Consider the following 20,140-nt stretch of genomic DNA (forward strand, 5'->3'; position numbering starts at 1 on the left):
GAAATTTCAGTACTCTGATCGTCCCTATCACAGAGTGCCTCAAGGGGCGTGATTTCCAGTGGTCTGAGGAGGCAGAGGCCAGTTTTCAACTGGTCAAGCAGAAGATGACCGAGGCTCCAGTTTTGGCACTTCCAGATTTTGACAAAGTGTTCGAGGTAAATTGTGATGCATCTGGCGTTGGCATTGGTGGTGTTCTGAGTCAGGCAGGTCGTCCGGTTGCTTTTTTCAATGAGAAGCTATCGGGATCAAAGAAAAATTATTCCACTTATGATCTGGAGTTCTATGCCATAGTTCAGTCCCTGAAGCATTGGCGTCACTACCTAGTACAGAATGAGTTTATTCTGTTTACCGATCATGAGGCCTTGAAGTACATCAATGGCCAACACAAGCTGAGTAGACGTCATGCCAAGTGGGTAGCATACTTGCAAGAATTCACTTTTACGCTGAGGCACCAAGCAGGGAGTTTGAACCGCGTCGCAGATGCCCTGAGCCGTCGTACCTTACTTCTCACCACCATGAGTACTAAAGTTGCAGGATTTGAGACGTTCACAGATATGTATGCAGCTGATCCTTCCTTTGGAAGGATATTTCAGGAGGTAACTGAGGGTCACCGTCATGATTTTGTTTTGCATAATGGGTATCTGTTTCGTGGATTACAATTGTGCATTCCAGATTGTTCATTGAGGCAGCAAATTATAAGTGAACTCCATAATGAGGGACACTTTGGCCGAGATAAGACATTGGCCCTTATCTCTTCTGAATTTTATTGGCCCAAGTTGACTAGTGATGTGGCCCATTATGTGGACCGTTGTTATGTGTGCCAGCGGTCTAAGGGAGTTCTCACCAATGCGGGATTGTACACTCCCTTACCTGTTACTGAAGCTCCTTGGTTCGATGTCAGCATGGATTTTGTACTAGGCTTACCCCGCACCCAAAGGGCCTCTGATTCTATCTTTGTTGTGGTTGACAGGTTTTCCAAGATGGCTCATTTTGTAACTTGCAGAAAGACTATGGATGCTGACCGGATTGCCCATCTCTATTTCAAGGAGATTGTGCGTTTACATGGTGTTCCTCGATCCATCACTTCAGATCGTGATACTAAGTTCATCAGTCATTTCTGGAAGAGCCTGTGGGGGAAACTGGGAACGCAGTTGAATTTCAGTAGCTCCTACCACCCCCAGACGGATGGCCAGACTGAGGTGGTGAACCGAAGTTTGGGAAACCTTTTAAGGTGTTTGGCAGGAACGAAGCCGAAGCAGTGGGATTTGGCATTGCCTCAGGCAGAATTTGCCTACAACAGATCAAAAAAACTGAACCACAGGTTTAAGCCCATTTGAGATTGTCTATGGTCAGAACCCATCCGGGGTGTTGGACTTAGCCCCTATTCCACGTATAGGACGTTTCAGTCCTAAAGTAGATGAGATGGCAAAGTATCTTCGGGGGTATCCATAAGCAGGTGAAACAGACCATTCATGAGAGCAATACCAAGTACAAGACTCGGGTCGACAATCATCGTCGTCAGGTACTTTTTGATGTTGGTGATTTTGTTTGGGCTGTATTAACTCGTGATCGTTTTCCTGTTGGTGAATATAATAAGCTTAAGGATCGGAAGATTGGACCTTGTGAGGTCGTACAGAAGATCAATGATAATGCTTACAGGTTGCGACTTCCCAGTCACTTGAAGACTTCTGATGTCTTTAATGTGAAGCACCTGAGTCATTGTTTTGTGGATCCTGATGACACTACTCTGAACTCGAGGACGAGTTCTTTCCAACCCGGGGTGACTGATGCAGGGGGATCCGAGACAGATGATGCTGAGCTGTCAGATTGCACGTTGATGGCGTTGAGATACCATGAGTTGGCAGATCAGCGCAAAGGCGGGAATTGATTGTGACATGTTCCTCATTGGGGTCGTTTTGAGTATGTTTCAGTCTTTTGGCCATAACTTTGGCTACAGGTGTCAGAATCGCGCATAAGACCCCAATCCGAAAAGCTCTTTTCGACGCGCACGCTCTCCACATTGAGCTATGCTCCATTCGGCCTTTTTTTCAACCTCAAATTCTGCCGTTTTCCCTCCGAATCACTAGATTTAGTTATTTTTTACTATTTATGGTAATATTTCGATTGTTAATTAGGAAGTCAATTTAAATCCGATTTAGGCTGGATTTTTGGGAGATTGCTTATTTTATTTCGAATTTCAATTTAGAGTGATTTTCGGGATTTTGCTATTTTTGGCAAAATTCGAATAAAGACGATTTTTTTGCTATAACAGTCCGGCTTGTGGACTGCTTTTTGGATGGTTTTTGATTTTATAATATTTTATTAAACCCTAGAGACTTTTTTTTCTCTGGTTTTTGGGCGAATTTTCTCTTGTGAATCGTCTGTCGGAGCTAGCCTACAGGATAATCACTATTCTGTCTGGCGTCAATTGGCAAGGTCTGTTTGGCCAAGAATTATTAGAGCGGACAGATTGGATGAGTTCCTGGCAGTTCCAGTTGAACTATGGTTGGAGCAGAATCTCAATGATAAAGGTATGTTTGCCTATAATAATATAAATTGGCATATACGGTTTAGTATCTAACTATCTATTGTTGGCAGCTTTGGAAAGACCGTTGCAAGGCGATTTTTAAACCAGATCACATTGAAAGAGAGGACTTCATCTCAAGATGTAACCATTTTGTTGAGGAGATAATCATGGCGAATGCTTCAACGATGGGTACTAGTTTGGTGCCTGTAAACTCTCCTAAGGTGTGGGAACGGCCTATGGTTGGTTGAATAAAGGCGAACGCGGATGGTGCAGTTCGTACGAACGATGACATGGAGGCAGCGGGGGGTCTGTTACGAAATTCTGATGAAGATTGGCTATTTGGGTTCTCCCGCAGCTTGGGTAGATGCTCGGTTATTTTTGCAGAGCTTTGGGCTGTGCATGATATCCTTCATTAGGTATGGGAGCTTGGTTATCGGAAGATTGAGTTGGAAACAGACAACCTAGAGGTTTCGAAGATCTTAACAAATTCTTCGGATATCCTTCGAGGGAACTCGTTAGAGACTGCGCTGCATAACTTAAGGGAGCGCGACTGGATTTTGCAAGTTCGGCACTTTCGTAGGGAGCATAATGTGGTCGCCGACTGTTTGACAGCCTTTAGCCGTGGTGCGTCGATTAGAGTTATAGAGTATCAGTCACCGCTGTTGGAGCTTCTTTCGCTGCTGCTGAAGGATATGGAGAGCTCTAGCTAATTTTACATGGATTCTGTATTATAAAAAAAATGAAATATAAAATTGAGGAACATAATTTAATGTCAAAAGGAAAAATAAATATTTTGAAGTGGTATAAGAACACTAGGTTCAAATTTAATTAAAATAAACTTAAAAAAAGAATTAAACAAACAAATTATTTTTTAGAAAACATTGTTAAAAATTATTGAAACTATTAGATATTCTATATTAGTTGAGGAGAATGTGATTAAAATTTAATCAAAATAATTTAAATGAAGGAGAAACCGAAGAAGAATAAATCAATGACTAAATCAGACACAAAAAGTATTTAGATAAAGATCAAAACGACTTCATTTTAATTTTGAATTTTTTTATCATTTAAATTTTACATATTCAAACTTAACTTAAAATCTAAATTAAAATTTTAAGTTGATTAGATAACTCAAAATCAAAATTTAAAGAAAATGTTTTTTTAATCAAGTCAATTTTTAATCACCCTACCAATGCCAAATCTTAAACACAAAAAGTCTTCCAACAAAAATTAATTGTGAAGCAAAATGCACCACAAAATAGCATTTAGTCCTCAAATTTAACGTTTTCAACTTGGTCCTAGAATATTTTTTGGACTAAAACGTTAAAATAACTTCTTTATGAAATTTTAACGTTCCTCCCCAAATCCCCATGCTATACAAAGATCTTACACTCTTATTATGTACACAATATCGTACAAACTAGGAATGGCTTATTCTTTCTTTTTTTTTGGATCACTAATCACTAATATCCTTTGACTCTCGGATCATGACAACAAACACTTGGTGTCTGATGAATACACAAGTTTGGTTTGAACAGCATGGTTTTTGGGCGAAACTGCCGCCAATATGACAATGCCACAGAGGAGAACCAGGCCCAGACCTAAAATATTAACAATCATGGACTCCAGACAATGTTTCGATCCATTCCTCCTACTCTGCAAGAACGTCACCAGCAGCCCGGTTTCCGCTGTAATCACCGCTAAGCCATAGGTGTAGAGACCGTGGAAGATATGCCACGGCAACACCTTTGCTCTTGTCGTCCGCACCTCACCCAGGTGCCAAAAGCTTAGAAAACCCATCAACCGTTGCATTGTAACACATAATTCTTTTAGCCTATTAACAATACACATATATTTTGCAAATGCAGGTTCGAATCTGTTCTTTTTGGAAGAATGAAATTCTCTTTTACCACCGAAACCAAAACCAATTCTTGGGGGCGTTACCACTCTAATACTAATCTCCAAAAGAACATTTCTAGCAAATTGCTAAAAGAGAAAGAAGGGGATGATGACTTGTAACGCTAGAATACATTATTTCAGCGTAAAATACATTTTCGAAACATGTTAATGGAGTCATAGAATATGGGGCCATTACCACAAAATAAAGCAACATAATGCGTAAACTGCAATAATTGTATTTGTGGCGTTGTCCATTCAATTATTCTAAAAATGTTACCTGAAAACGTCGCTCATTACTCATTTAAAAGAGGGGGAAAAAACTTCGTGAATTGTGATAAAAACTCAGATTTCCGTAAGTTTACTACATGTCATTTACTTATTAGTAAGGGATCGAGGAACAGAACCTGAGCTCCAAACAAGCTGATACAGATCAAACCCATCCAAGAATGCAGGCTGAAGAAATTAACCACAAGGCCTTGTTGTCCATGGAACTTTGTCCAAATCCCAAAAACCCCGCAGCCTAAAGCCCCCTTGAAGCCACAAATGCACAGCCTTCTTCAAATTCCTCGAACCAGGCAACCATCTGTGTACCAATATAGCTGAAAAGAAACCAAAGTCACCATTTTCAACAATTCATCTGGGGATACAGGGACTACTATAGCACCATACATTCACCACTTATGAGAATGAAGCCGATCACCATCAACAAAGGGTGAAGAACCTGTGAACAGAGATAAGGAAATGTGAACTGATTGTAGTCGAGAATGGATGAGATTTGTATATAATGTTTACTCACAACAAAGATGGGGTCTTCTTGGGAGGAAACAGGAGAGTGAGGGAGGAAGCTGGACCTGAAGAGAAGAGCCCAAGAGAGGACCAGAGCTGCAACTAAGATGCCTGACATTCTAGCAAATAAGAGAGATGGAACCAGAGAGGGAGAAATTGCAGCCATGGGCTTGTTTGGCGACATTCTCGGCTCAGTTTTGAGATGGAGTCAGTAGTCGAGGCTGGAGCTGAAGAGTGAAGTGGCGAGAGGAGAGCTACCGACACACTTGCTTAGATCTAGCAGACTGCAAAGAGTAAAGGACTAAAGGCACTAAGGCAGTACATTTTTAAGAATACTTCATAGGGAAAGTTCACTATAGTTTATTTACTGGATTATATTCCCTTTAATAATTCTACTCTAAGTTCGACTTTTATTTCTAATACATAGTATAAACATTTATTTTAAATGAATAAACGTGTTTATATATATTAATAAAAACCTGAAAATATTAATTTAATAATTATGTTTTTTTAATATAACAGTGAGACTATAAAATGGTTAATTATTTTTTCCGGTAATACAGCATGAAAAAACTTGACTATGGTGCTTTCTCCATATCAACTAGCATAAGCACCTCCCTCGGTGGAGTACAGTAGGTAGTTGTTCCCCCCGGTTATCCCCTAGCCATCTCGGCAAGCTTATCCGCCACGTTATTAACTCACGTCTGATTTGACGAATCCTCGCTTCCCAGTTCCTGTTCAGCATCTCATGAATAAGGACACCTATGGAACTTCACCCAATTTAACTCCAATTTTTACCATTTATCATGATGATGCCTCTCCATGTTGTGCCCCGGTTGAGCATCCTTGCTATTAATGAACTCATTCACCAATCGCTGACATTGCACCAGTATGTCCTCACGATCAACATAATTCGGCTGAAATACAAAATTGCACCTTTTTTTCCATATCTTCCAGCAGAGGATAAGGAAAAGGATACCCCCAATTTTGATGGTCCATCGGGAACTCATTCTCCCCATTAACATTCGCAAGCAGCCAAGATTCAGTAGGCATATTCATAAAGTCATCCATTTTATCAGCAGTAATTACAAGATTCCAAATATCACGAGTACCTGGGCATTCATGAACCATGCTTTCATCATCACCATTACATAATCGACAGGTAGCAGACAGGGCTAAATGCCTACAAAATCGTTCCTCATTGGTTAATAATTTCCCATGTAGTGCAAGCCAGAAAAAGATTTTACCCGCTGAGGTACTTGTAGACACCAAACCGATCTCCACTTACTGTTATCCTCCTGGTTTAGGACCTCTGAAAGATTACTGTAAACTGATTTTACATTAAAATCGTGAGTTGAAGTCCACCTCCATGCTCAGGTACTAAGGAATACAAGATACTCCTGTTCCACTCACCTGATCTCGTAACCAAAGAGCTCACGGTCAGCGGGGTAGGATCCATGCTGGACAAACTGTGATCTGCTAGGGGGCCGAATCTATCAAGCCAAGTATCGTACCAAAAGTATGTCTGCTGGCCATCTCGAACATTCCAAAAAACAATTTGCTTTATATTTGTCGGAACCGTCTTTCGGGTGGACCCGGAGTTGGTCTTCGACTTGAATTGATTTGGGTTAGGGTCGCCACCGACCACTTTAAAACGAATTTAGGTGGGTCGGACACCATCTTACATGATTTGCTTTGTACCAGAAACGTATCGGGTTCGGGAGTCAGTTACGGTCAAGGAAGGGTTAGCACCCTTGAACCGCCCTTTCGGTACCAATTAATTTATCGATTGTCTTTAATTGCGAAAATTGAAAATTTAAATTAAAATTTGAAATCCCGATTCAAATTGCTTACCTTTGATCAATTGAGAGTTCTTCTAAAAAGGTAAAAAAAATATTATATAACAAGTAAACAAATATTCAATAAATTAAAGGAAAAAGGGAAAAATAATTATAAAAAAAAACAAAAAAAGGGAAGATGAATAAATAAAAATAGAAAATAGAAGAAAAAATATTAAATAAAAAGGAAAACCAAAAAAGGAAAAAATTTTAATATATAAAACAAAAATAGATGAAAAAAAAGGTAAGTGAAGTTAAGTAAAAAATAATGGTAAAAATAAAAGAACATTAAAAAAATTAAATAAAAAAATAAAAAAATTAAATTTTGAAAAAAAATTAAATTTTGAAAAAAAAATTAATTCACATTAGTGACGAAAAGATAAATATTGAAAAATGCATGCTCAAAATGAAATAAACTGGAACTTAATTAAATGATTACAATAAAATATTATAAACGGTCGGGGACTAAAATGCAATTCCCCCTAAAGTCTCGAAAACACGGGCGCATATAGGGCAAAACTGTGTCGTTTTGTCGTGGGCATTTATACCCCAAGCCCAAGCTTAAACCTCTCAAGCCTCTTCATTTCTCCCATTTCGTTCTCTCTCTACAAATGAGAGAGAAAAAATTTCTCTCATCTCTCTCTAATCAAACCCCCCACCAGTGGGCAACCGGTCACCGCCACCGCTAGCGGTCAGAAAAAAAAAACAAAACCCCCTAAAACGTTCTCCTTTAAACCCTTACACCAAAACCGAGCCCCATATCCCCTACAAACGTCTCCTCCAGCGTAGATCTAAGAGAAAAGCATCGGTTTTTACATTCTGAAAATCGACGTCTTTGGAGTTCCGGTGACTCTTCGGTTGTTAATGGCTCTCCGTTTTTATGTTGTGTATTGGGTTTTTGTTTAGGCTGTTTTGCTTTGTTTTTTTGTGTATTTTTGACTGTTTTGGTTCTTTCTTTTGTGGTTGTTGTGGTTTGATTTGTGATGGTTTTTTTTGGCTATGTGATGGTTGGCTTACTGTGTTTGCCTCGCCATTGTGTTCGGTGTTGGCCGATGTAGGTTCTGTTGATCTCCCTTGTGGTTTGGTATCGTTATGTATTTATAAGCCCCGATGGGGGTCTGTTTTTGATTGTTTTGGGGTATATTCCGGGGTCGTTCTCGGTGATCTCGGATGGTTCAGTCATGGTAGTTCTGGTTTTGGTGTTGCACATCGCCAAAATACTCAGCCGACCAGTGACTTTCGATCCTCTGTAACCCTTGATCTCGACCGTTGGATTGGGCCAGGCCCTGCTGTTGGACCCGTATGTTGGATTGGATTCTTGGATCCTAAACCCTAAACAACAAACAAAACAAAACATAAAAATAAGAAATAAAATAAATAATAATAATAATAATATATTATAAAAATATTTTCAAAAACATATATAATATATAAATTTCAAAAATGTTTTTTTTAAAAACTATATAATATATATTTTCAAAAAACTATATAATATATATATGTTTTCAAAATGTTTTAAAAGCTATATATTATATTTATTTTTAAAATGTTTTAAAAACAATATAATATATAAACGCTTTCAAACATGTTTTCAAACTATATAATATATATGTATGTGTATATATATATATAATAATAAAAAAAATAGGACGAAAATGAGTGTCTACAATATTACTTCAAACATGCACATACCAACCCTTTCCACAATGAGCAACGTAGCCGATTAATGCTATTTGGAACAACCTCCGTCAATCGGTATCTATTTTTTAGAACACGAACCCACAGTTTGTTGGCATCTTCTACCAACTGCATTCCAATCTTCATAAAAAAAAGCTTTATTTTGCATATCTAGATCCTTAATACTGAGTCCTCATTGATCCGCCGATTGTTTAACTGCATCCCATCGAACCAAAACAATTCCACCAGAATCCCCATGATTATTCCAAATAAACCTTCGAATAAGCTTTTCCAACGCATCACAGATTCCTTTTGGGAGCCAGTCGACTGCATTGCATAGCTTGGAATTGCCTGTAAGACTGATTTTGCAAGAGTTATACACCAAGCAAGGGACAATGTCTTCGCCGCCCAAACCGACAATCTTTGCTCAACTTTTTCAACAAGGTATCCGTAAGTAGCCTTAGTTACACACGAGTGTAATAGAGGCACTCCCAAATACTTCCCCAAATCGAGAACTTATTCAAATCCAAAGCTTTGAGCTATTATATGCCTTCGGGCAATATCACAGTTTTTGGAAAAAAAAGATTTGAGTTTTTGCAGCACTCACTTTATGTTCAGACGAAGCACAGAATTTCTCCATAACATCCTTAATGACTGCCATTTGATCCATTCTAGCCTCGACAAATAATATTAAGTTATATGCAAAAAATAAGTGAGAGATGCCAGGTCCATTACTGGTGAGTTGTATTTGCCTCCAAGTGCCAGATTGAACACGGCGATTAATTGCATGGGATAAGCGCTCAATACAAAAAACGAACAAGTATGGAGATAGGGGGTCACCTTGGCGAATTCCTTGAGACAGAGTGAAGCTCTCCAGAGCATCCCCATTCCATAAAATCTATGTCGAAGCAGTAGTAATGCATAACATGATTCAATTAATAAATCTCGTCGGCAGGCCTACTTCCTCAAGCGTTTCCTTTATGAAACCCCATTCTAACCTGTCATTGGCTTTCTCAAGATCCACCTTGATTGTCATCCATGCTTTGCCCCTTTTTCAAATTCATCGAATGTATAAGCTTCTGTACAAAGATTATATTTTCTGTTATATTTCGCCCAGGGACAAAGCTCGATTGATTTTGAGATATCCAATCCGAAAGAAATTATTTAAGACGGTTGACAAGAATCTTTGTTATAATCTTATACGACACTATACACAAACTAATATGATCATAAATGGTTAATTGATAACTCTCCAAAAGATATATTATTTAGAGTATTTTTATTTAAGTTTGAGCTTCTACTTTAACATTTTAGGATCATATTTGGAGTGTTTTTAGTTAATTTTGCATCACATGTATTGGTGAGAGTGAGTTGATAATTCTTGAAATAATTATGATATTTCTCTGTGATATTGTTATTTTGATGATGTAATATTCTCTAATACTACAAACATTGTTGTGAGTTGCTGCGAGGCAGGATTGTTAAACCGCAGATGTAGCATACATTCGATGAGTTAGCAAAAAACTATTGTTTGTGGTCCAGAATTCTATTATGGAAAGCATTGAAAAACTAAAAGAAATCTTAATTGAAAATGAGTCTCAATTTAATGCAAGCTTAAATTCTCTTTAAATGTTTTTAATTATTATATAAATGTGGAAATAATAAAGGAATATAAAACTTTTTAGAGTTTTACTTTATTCTTTTCTTTGTTCATTGTCAACCATGGTCACTCAGGTAACTTTAGGGAAGATCAACAGTTGGAAGTGAAGGCAAAGTCACTGCACTGAAAAAGGTGGTGGCTGGTGATCGAGAAGAGCATTAACAACAACAACGATGATACGAATCTAAGAGGAGGTTTTATTTTTGCTTAGTTGAAATATTCTTTAATTTTTGAATGATTTGTTAAACCTTGAATGCTTATATCTTTAAATTAATTTTATGATTTTCATGTTTAATTAATTTTGTCTATCAATTTGATTGGTGTTTCCTAGGTTTTATTAAGGCATTTAATATAGAGATAAATATTTGCCCAATCCATTGCATTGAGAAGTGAGTGACATTGTGTGAGCACTGCATCGAGAGATGAGTGTCATTGTCGAAGCATTAGCGATTGCGAGAGCAACGTTACAATATAAAGAGATCTGGCTGACTGATTGTCATAGTATACTTGGTAAATTTACATAAGCAGACATAGAGATACAACATTGGTGTGAGTTTTTGGGTGAAAGCCATCGAGAAAGGTAAACCTGCTAAGTTAATGCTAGATGTATCGATCTTATTGTTGTGATATAATTAAAAGTATGATTGAGTTTAACTTTTCCTCAATCCTTTGCTTGAGCCGATTCACTACTTTCATTGCCACTGTTGTGGTTTCCCCATTCATCCATCTCTTCATTCTCATATCTATTTTAGTTTTATATTTTTATTGTTTCGTTCTCAACACCAACTATGCAATTATATTAATTTGCTTATTTAATGCTATGACAATTCTTTTAGTAATATTAGTCTCTATGGGATACGATACTCGATGCATTAATTTGCATCCATTTTATTACTTGATGATATTGTATACATACATTTTTTTGTTACATTATTCAAATCACTACTAAGATAAAAATAATAATTTAAAATATCAAAATTTTGGTTTACCTAAATACTTTCCTAGGTCGTGTAAATCTTAGTTGGGTGCTGATTACCTGCCGCAAATCTTGGTTTACATATTTGGAGAAATAAATTGTTGTTTTCTCAATGTTTACCTCATGGTCGGAAACTTGACAGAACTCCTCTAGCGTGTTCCCCAAAACTGCTAACTGATCCAAATTCGCTCCCGCAAGCAACACCATAACTTCCGCAAAAAACAAATGGGAAAGTTTCGGGCCATTACGAATCAATTGGATCGGTTTCTAGTCCTTGTCGCTAACTTTCTTTTGAATCGATTATGCTAAACGCTCCATGCATAGTATGAACAGGTAAGGCGACAGTGGATAAGATGCCCTGGTCGGTTTAAATGCTTCAGATACCGTTCCGTTCCACAGTACTTGTGTGGAGACGGGTGTGACACATCGCATAATGAGTTTACGGAATTGTGACGGGAGGCACTTATTGCGTTGAAAGAGTCATTTATAGAAGGCATCGTAATGATTTATTTCTAATTGGTGGGTTTCATACCCATGTCCTATGATTGGTGGGACCGATAAGCACAAAGCATAACTGTTGAGAAGATATTACACTTCCCTTATTTAAGGAAATCTTAATACACCAATTTCTAATTTCATTTTTCTTTTTTCATTAAATTTTGATCCATTGTATTTCTTCCTTAGAAATTATTTGTGAACCTTTTCAAGATTTGCTTTTAGTCATAATGGAAGAGTATTGTTGGGAGAAAGAAGAAATATTTTAAATTGACGAAATAAAGGAAAGACATCAGAAGAAAGTTTCGAATGGGACGATTCAAGTGCTGCACAATGTAAAGGCCAGGGCGGCATCTTAAGAAACAATCATATATGTTTTGTATTTGAATATTTTATTTTGTTGTTTATCTAAATGGACCAAACCTGACAACTTGAAGAATATATATAATTAATTATGCCAAGTTGAAGATTATGGCCACCAATTTCCAAGTTGTGGCATCTACTGTTAAATACTGAAACTTGGGAGGAGAGTCAAAATGGGACTGACATCATTTGATGGCATTGTCTTGTTTCTCCGTCTAACTTGGGAGGCATCAATGATATAATCCATTCACTAATCTTTAGCGCTAACCTCGTACTCCACACAATCTACAATATCGTGCATCTTTCACTATTTACACAGCTTAAAAGAAACAAAAAAAGGGAACTTGCACTTCAAAATGCATATTTGTTATCAATCTTTTGCTCTCTCTTGTTGTCATTTGATCTTACCTTGTTTATGTACGCATTGTGTCTGAGCTTCCCACAACTCGACACACAGAATAATCAATAGCAGCCCCTTACGATCTGTCCCATTCCTTAACCCTTGCCTAGGAAATGCAAATGGCGTGAATCATATATTCCAAATTGGTGCTCAACTAGATCTTACAATGCCTTTGTTTACCAGCTAAAGGAATCTCCAAAGTCATTACTACTATTCTGCGAGGTGCCACCACCGGAAGGTGGAGAGGCACCCTTTGTTCCTAGCTTCCGAGTGACGGAATGGATGCTAGAGTGAAGAATCCCCGGAAGCTGTGGAGGAAATGGATGCCAAGGGGTTATAATACTCCTCACAGCCCCCAGCAAGAACGATACATCATCTATGAAGGGTAGAGGCCGGGAAGATACTTTTGGAACATCTGATGCAGAGGCCAAGAGAAGGTTTGAATTTGATTCAACATTTGTATTTAATATTAACTAAAACTGAAGCACATACATATATGTTTCATACTCCTTGTGAGACAGACTGTGAACCTCATCACTCAGCAATAATTGTTGTAGAGCCAAAGCGTTGGGAATGGACTTAGTGTGGCTACGTAATGGAGCCGTGAAGACCGTTTTAGGACCTAGATCTCTGACAAGGGTGTTTCATGGAAGAAAGGGGAGGAGAATGTGGTTTAACACGGTGGTTGGTATGCACCGGAAAGTGTTGAGCTCGGCCTGCATGGCGGACGGAGCAGAGATACATGAGAAAGTGGTGAAGAGATCATAGAGGAAGAGAGCATTCAATTCAAATGGGAGAAGGGAGATGTGCTCCTCTTTGACAAAAAGTTAATAGAGAAGAGGTCATTTTACTTCTCCAAGTGATTACTGGATTAAATAATGCCATACGATACAATTTTAGGAAGTAGAGTGGATATACAATTCCCCAGAAGGCATATAACAAATCAATCTCAATATGAAAGACATGCAAAGTGGCAAAACAACAACGTCTTCATGAGATTACACCCATCCATGGACAACGAGAAATTTAAATAGAAAACTGTAAAATACTGACTACATTTTATTTATGGAGATAAGAACAAATCCTGAGCATAGCCCTAGATCAGTCTGATATTTGCCAGGTGGGATCAATTTCACTATGCATTGTAACATTTCAACTAAAAGTTAACAATCTGTCACTATTCCCCAACAGCCTTAAAGATTTTGAAACATATAGTACAACTATAGAGAATGCATAGACATGGCTCACCCACGACCCCTGCCATATATCCATACCCTCTTCCATAACCACCACAAAAACGACACCACGTCTGTGTCCTCCTTGACTGCCACTATGTCTTGAAAACTCGCCAAAAGTCTACACCACCAAACCAACAACATAAGAAAAAGGTCCACATATTTCTGAGAGCTTATAGGAAGAGTAAACAAAAAATGCATCGTTACCTCTGTATCTAATTTCATTTTCTCAAAGAATCTTGTCCTTCCGTTTTGCGAGTCATTTGCACGTGTAGTACATGATAGAGTATAAAAAAATCATCCCTACTGTAAACAGGTTGTACAACACCACCAAACTGATAGTAGTGAGTAGGGGGCCTTTAAGGAAATCAACAAATAACGGGAGTTCAGATACAAGGTAGCTGTTGAGCTCATTTAGGTGTTGAGTCACTGATGCCCCTTCCGCCATCCGCAAATTGAATAATCGCCTCATCAAGTGAACTTTGTTTGAGGCCAATGGCTTCTCATACATACTAGAGAGAGCTGCCATAAGACCCGCCGTGGTCTTTTCCTTTGCTATGTTAAAAGCAACATTTCGGGACAACGTCAGTCGGATAGCTCCGAGGGCTTGTTTGTCGAGAAGAGCTCAGTCTTCATTCTTCATGCCTTCTAGTTTCTTTCCTGAGAGAGGTTGATATAGATTTTTCTGGTACAGAAAATCTTCAATCTTCATATTCCAAAAGCCAAAGTCCGCACCATCGAACTTTTCAATTTTCACATTCCCTTCATCTGCAGCCATCGCTCCAACTGGTAATCAGAGCTTTTGGTTGTAAATTTTGTCAATTTTTTGCGAGGTTACTATTCATTATTATTAATGTGAATAGTGAATTTCGTGAATAGTAAAAATTTTGTCGGCGATAGGAATTTGTCGACGGAGGTGTTCTAATACACGGTGGTTCGCAAAAATTATCAGAAACGATCCAAACGAAGCCATATTCGAGTGGGAGCGATTACTGCAGACGAAGGGAAGGTGAAAATTGAAAAGTTCGATGGTGCGGACTTTGGCTTTTGGAAGATGTAGATTGAAGATTTTCTGTACCATAAAAATCTATATCAACCTCTCTCAGGAAAGCATCCAAATGGCATGAAGAATGAAGACTGAGCTTTTCTCGACAGACAAGCCCTTGGAGTTATCCGACTGACGTTGTCCCGAAATGTTGCTTTTAACATAGAAAAGGAAAATACCACGGCGGGTCTTATGGCGGCTCTCTCCAGTATGTATGAGAAGCCATCAGCCTCAAACAAAGTTCACTTGATGAGGCGATTATTCAATTTGCGGATGGCGGAAGGGGCATCAGTGGCTCAACACCTAAATGAACTCAACACAATCACAACCCAGTTGAGTTCCATGGAAATTAAATTTGATGATGTGGTTCGAGATTTAATTCTCTTATCATCTCTACCAGACAGTTGGAATGCTACTGTTACAGCAGTCAGTAGCTCATCAGGAAATAGAAAATTGAAATTCGACGATGTTCAGGATCTGGTATTGAGTGAAGAAATTCGACAGAGAGAATAGGGTGAAGCATTAACCTCCTCAGCCTTGCACACGGAGTCTAGATGGAGAACTTCATAAAGAAATTCAAATTGTGGCAGATAATCCATAAGAGGAAAATCAAGAACGGGAAAGAAATATTATACATGTTATAATTGTGGCAAGAAGGGTCACTTTAAAAGAGATTGTCGAGCACTGAAGAAAGATACCACCGCACAGGAATTTGCCAATATGACAGAGGAGACAGGTGATGCCATGATTCTAAGCGTCAACATTCCTATTGAATCATGGATCTTGGATTCAAGGGCATCTTTCCACTTCACCTCATGCCAAGAAATCATGGAGAACTATGTTAGTGGTGATTTTGGGAATGTTCATCTAGCTGATGATGAAACCTTGAATATCGTCAGAAAAGGAGACATCCGGTTAAAGCTTCTAAACCAGACCACCTGGAAGCTGATAAGAGTAAGACATATTCCTAGCCTCAAAAGAAATTTGATTTTTGTAGGATAACTTGATGGAAAAGGATATATCACAACCTTTTCAGGTAGTGAATGGAAGATTACCAAAGGAGCACTCGTCATTTCTCGTGGTAAGAAGACTGATACTCTCTATGTAACCTCAAATTTAGAGAATATCATTGCAGTAGCAGATGCTGATGAAAAATCAAACATATGTCACCAAAGGCTTGGCCATATGAGCGAGAAAGGGATGAAGAAACTTTTGTCAAAAGGGAAGCTGTCAGATCTAAAGAATGTAGATGTCAGACTATGTGAGGATTGCATCTTTGGCAAACAAAAGAAAGTTATCTTTGCAAAGATTGACAAGACATCCAAGGCAGAAAAGTTAGATTTGGTTCATACTGATATATGGGGACCATCTCCAGTTCCATCTCTTGCAGGCTCACTATATTATGTCACCTTCATCGATGATTCTACAAGGAAGGTGTGAGTTTATTTTCTAAAGAAGAAATCAGAAGTCTTTGATACATTCAGAAAATGGAAGGCCATGGTGGAAAATGAGACTGGTTTGAAAGTCAAGCGGTTGAGGTATGATAATGGAGGAGAGTACAAAAATAGGAGATTCAGAGATTTCTGCGCAAACAATGGGATCAAGATGGAGACAACAGTTCCCATGACACCGCAACAAAATGACATAGTAGAGCGCATGAACAGAACTCTGAATAAACATGCCAGAAGCATGAGGATACATGCCGGATTACCCAAATTTCTATGGGCTGAAGCTATCAATACTGCAGCTTACCTGATCAACCGTGGGCCCTCAGTTCCTTTGGATGGCATAATACCAGAAGAAGTTTGGAGAAAGAAAGAAATAAACCTTTCACACTTAAGAATGTTTGGTTGTATTTCTTATGTACACATAGATTCTGCTGAAAGAAGTAAACTTGATGCCAAGTCCAACAAATGTGTCTTTGTCGGTTATGGTGGTGATGAGTTCGGTTATCGGTTTTGGGACTACGAAAATCGAAAGATCATCAGAAGCAGAGATGTCATTTTCAATGAAAATGTGATGTACAAAGACAGGTCAACCATAAAATCAAGTATCTCCAATACCAAAGTTGAAACAAAGGAATTTGCTAAGTTCGAGGAGATTTCTAGAAATGATGTTCAAATCAGTCCTGAAGCAGTTCAAGAAGAATCAGGCGCACCAGAATTAAGACGCTCCTCCAGAATTTCTAAACCAACCCATCGTTATTCGTCTTCTTTGCACTACTTGTTGGTGACTGATAATGGTGAACCAGAGTGCTATGATGAAGCAATGCAGGTGAAGGATTCAGTCAAGTAAGAGTCTTCCATGAAAGATGAGATGGATTCACTTATGTCAAATCAGACATGGGCATTAGCTAAATTACCACCAGACAAGAAAGCGCTCCATAAAAAGTGGATTTACTGGATCAAAGAAGCGCACGATGGGAGTAAACGCTACAAAGCAAGATTGGTTGTCAAAGGTTTTCATCAAAAAAAGGTATTGACTATAATGAAATTTTCTCTCCAATCGTGAAGCTGTCTACAATCAGACTAGTATTAAAAATTGTAGCTGCAAAGAATCTACATCTTGAGCAGTTAGATATGAAGACAACTTTCCTTCATGGTTATTTGGAGGAAGAAATCTATATAAGGCAGCCAGAAGGCTTAATAGAGGCAGACAAGAAAAACCTGGTATGCAGGTTGAATGAGAGCTTGTATGGTTTAAAACAAGCTCCAAGACAATGGTACATAAAGTTCGATAGTTTCATGAGTAGTAGTGGTTTTACCAGATGACAAGTAGATCATTGTTGCTACATCAAGAAGTTCGACAACAACTTCATTATTTTATTGTTGTTTGTTGATGACATGCTCGTTGCAGGCTCAAATATGCAAGAGATTATAAACTTGAAGCAAAAATTGTCGAAGTAGTTTGCTATGAAGGATCTGGGTGCTACAAAGCAGATTCTTGGGATGAGGATTAAGAGAGAGACAAAGTCAGAGACTTTTCTGTTATCACAAGCTGAGTACATCAACAAAGTACTCTCCAAGTTCAACATGCAAGATGCTCAACTAATAAGTACATATTTAGGTGTTCATTTTAGACTCTCCAAAGAACAGTCACTAAAGACGGAGGAAGAACGTGCACACATGGTGAAGGTGTCGTATGCCTCATCAATTGGAAGTCTGATGTATTCCATGGTTTGTACTAGACCAGATATTACCCATGCAGTGGGAACTGTTAGAAGGTACATGAATAATCCAGGCAAGGTACAGTGGGAAGCAATCAAATGGATCCTCAGATATCTGCGGGGTACTACAAACAAAGTACTTTGTTTCAAAGGTAGAGATACGATACTGACATGCTATGTAGATGCTGACTTAGCCAGAAATATTGACATCAGAAGGAGCACTACAGGGTATGTCTACACTCTAGGATGTACTGCAGTGAGTTGGGTTTCTCAACTACAGAAGTAAATTGCTCTCTCTACAACTGAAGCAGAATATGTCGCTATTACGGAAGCCAGCAATGAGATGGTTTGACTCCAAAGTTTCTTGGAAGAGTTAGGCAAGAAACAAGAAAATAATGTCTTGTATTGCGACAGTCAAAGTGTTATCCATCTAGCGAAGAATCCATCTTTTCATTCCAGGACGAAGCACATACAATTGAGATATCATTTTATCCGGTCTCTTTTGGAAGATGGGATTTTGAAACTTAAAAAGATTAGTGGAGCTCAAAATCCAGCAGACATGTTGACAAAGACGGTAACTACGGACAAACTGAAGTTGTGTTCAACTTCAGTTGGCATGCTAGAGTAGCAAGACCAGAAATACTGTTGTATTAATCAAGGTGTGAAGACATATTAAAATCAATATTCGAGTGAGAGATTGTTGAAAGTTGAATTAATAATTCTTTACCGCAAAAATTGAAATGCATGGCAACGAGGGTTGAATTAATGCATTTGGCAGCCGGCAGTTTGGAAGCATTATGGGGCTGCTTAGAGTTCAAAGTTAGGCAGCCACTTTGTTTGAAATAAAAATGGGGAAAATGCAATTTTAGTCATTGCACTTTATGGTATTTTCAAATATTAGTCCCTAAGCTTCAACTATAAATACCCTAGCTCATTTAGCTTCAAAATCATCCCAAATCATTTCTTTCTCCTAATACTAGAGAGCTTTCTTGTGAGTAGTGAGTGTTTTGTAAACACCTATAAATTTTCTTTCTTTAGTAAAAGATCTGCAGCTGTCCGGAGGCGTAGGCAAAATTTGATGAACTCCGTTATCAATTTCAGGTATTATTTTTCCGCTTTTATTTCACATTCTCACTAATCTGGTAATAGGGAAATTACTCGTTACTCGGTTATTTCCCAACAGTAGCAACATAACCTAGACTTGAATCTTGGATATTTCAGCACCATCTTCATCTTGATAACCATCTTCATCACTAGCATCCCCTTCATTATCCTTAGAATGAGATTTGCTACGGTTACCTAGATGACCCCATACTTCATCTTTCTTAAATTTCTCATTCATTGCTTCAAAATCAAAATCTTCAGCAAATTTTTTGACTGGGCGTGAACTCTACCAAAATGATTATAAGCAACAATAATATAGAGTCAATATTGATGAATGATTATAACCACCAATAAAATCCATTCAAATTCTTCTTTAAGAAAATTAATACCCAAAAAATATCCCTAAAATATCTACAAAGTAACCCAATCAGTGATTTCTATCCAGTAAATACAAGCTCAAATAAAAAGGTTCAGTTTTTAATCATAGTTTCAACAAGACAATAACAATATTCAACTTGCAACATCTTTTCAAATTTGTAAAAACAACTTTAGACTAAAAATGTAAGTGAAGTTTACCCCAGCTCCTCTTGCATTTCCTCTTCCTCTTTCATGTCCTCTATAACCATGGCGAGGTTTAAAAGAAGCTCCATTTGGCTACGGAGAAAATTTGAAACACACTAGTCAGTCTCTGTACACTAGTCAGTCTACAAAACTTATTAGACATCTTGGAACTTAGTGACATGCATTTTAGGTGCTAGAACTTAGTTTTTGATATAAAAAAATGCTGGTCAAAGTAAATAAATACTAATGTCTAAAATATAACTAACTTGAGAATTTGTTTCATAACGTGTCTCAAAAAGCAATGTTTACTCAATTGAGCTTTGTTAAAAATAGAAACTTCAATTACCTTTTGGGCAACATAGGAAGAAATAGGTAATGACAACATAGGAAGAAACAAGTAATGGCAAT

The 20,140-nt window shown here is 38.0% G+C and overlaps 1 long non-coding RNA gene and 2 pseudogenes across 1 annotated transcript; 1 reads left to right on the plus strand and 2 right to left on the minus strand.

The window, feature by feature from the left end:
- Positions 1-4,011: 4,011 nt before the first annotated feature.
- LOC120121991 lies at positions 4,012-5,508 on the minus strand (annotated as a pseudogene).
- Positions 5,509-10,449: 4,941 nt separating this feature from the next.
- On the plus strand, positions 10,450-13,484 carry LOC120122246 (annotated as a pseudogene).
- A 5,772-nt stretch (positions 13,485-19,256) lies between these two features.
- LOC120121995 lies at positions 19,257-20,091 on the minus strand. Its single transcript, XR_005516033.1, has 3 exons — positions 20,079-20,091; positions 19,748-19,825; positions 19,257-19,457 (listed from the first exon to the last, which is right to left on the minus strand). It is a non-coding gene; the product is annotated as an uncharacterized LOC120121995 (long non-coding RNA).
- Positions 20,092-20,140: the final 49 nt, after the last annotated feature.

The sequence above is a fragment of the Hibiscus syriacus genome, unplaced genomic scaffold, assembly GCF_006381635.1.
Source record: "Hibiscus syriacus cultivar Baekdansim isolate YM2019G1 unplaced genomic scaffold, ASM638163v2 tig00110384_pilon, whole genome shotgun sequence".
Lineage (NCBI taxonomy): Eukaryota > Viridiplantae > Streptophyta > Magnoliopsida > Malvales > Malvaceae > Hibiscus > Hibiscus syriacus.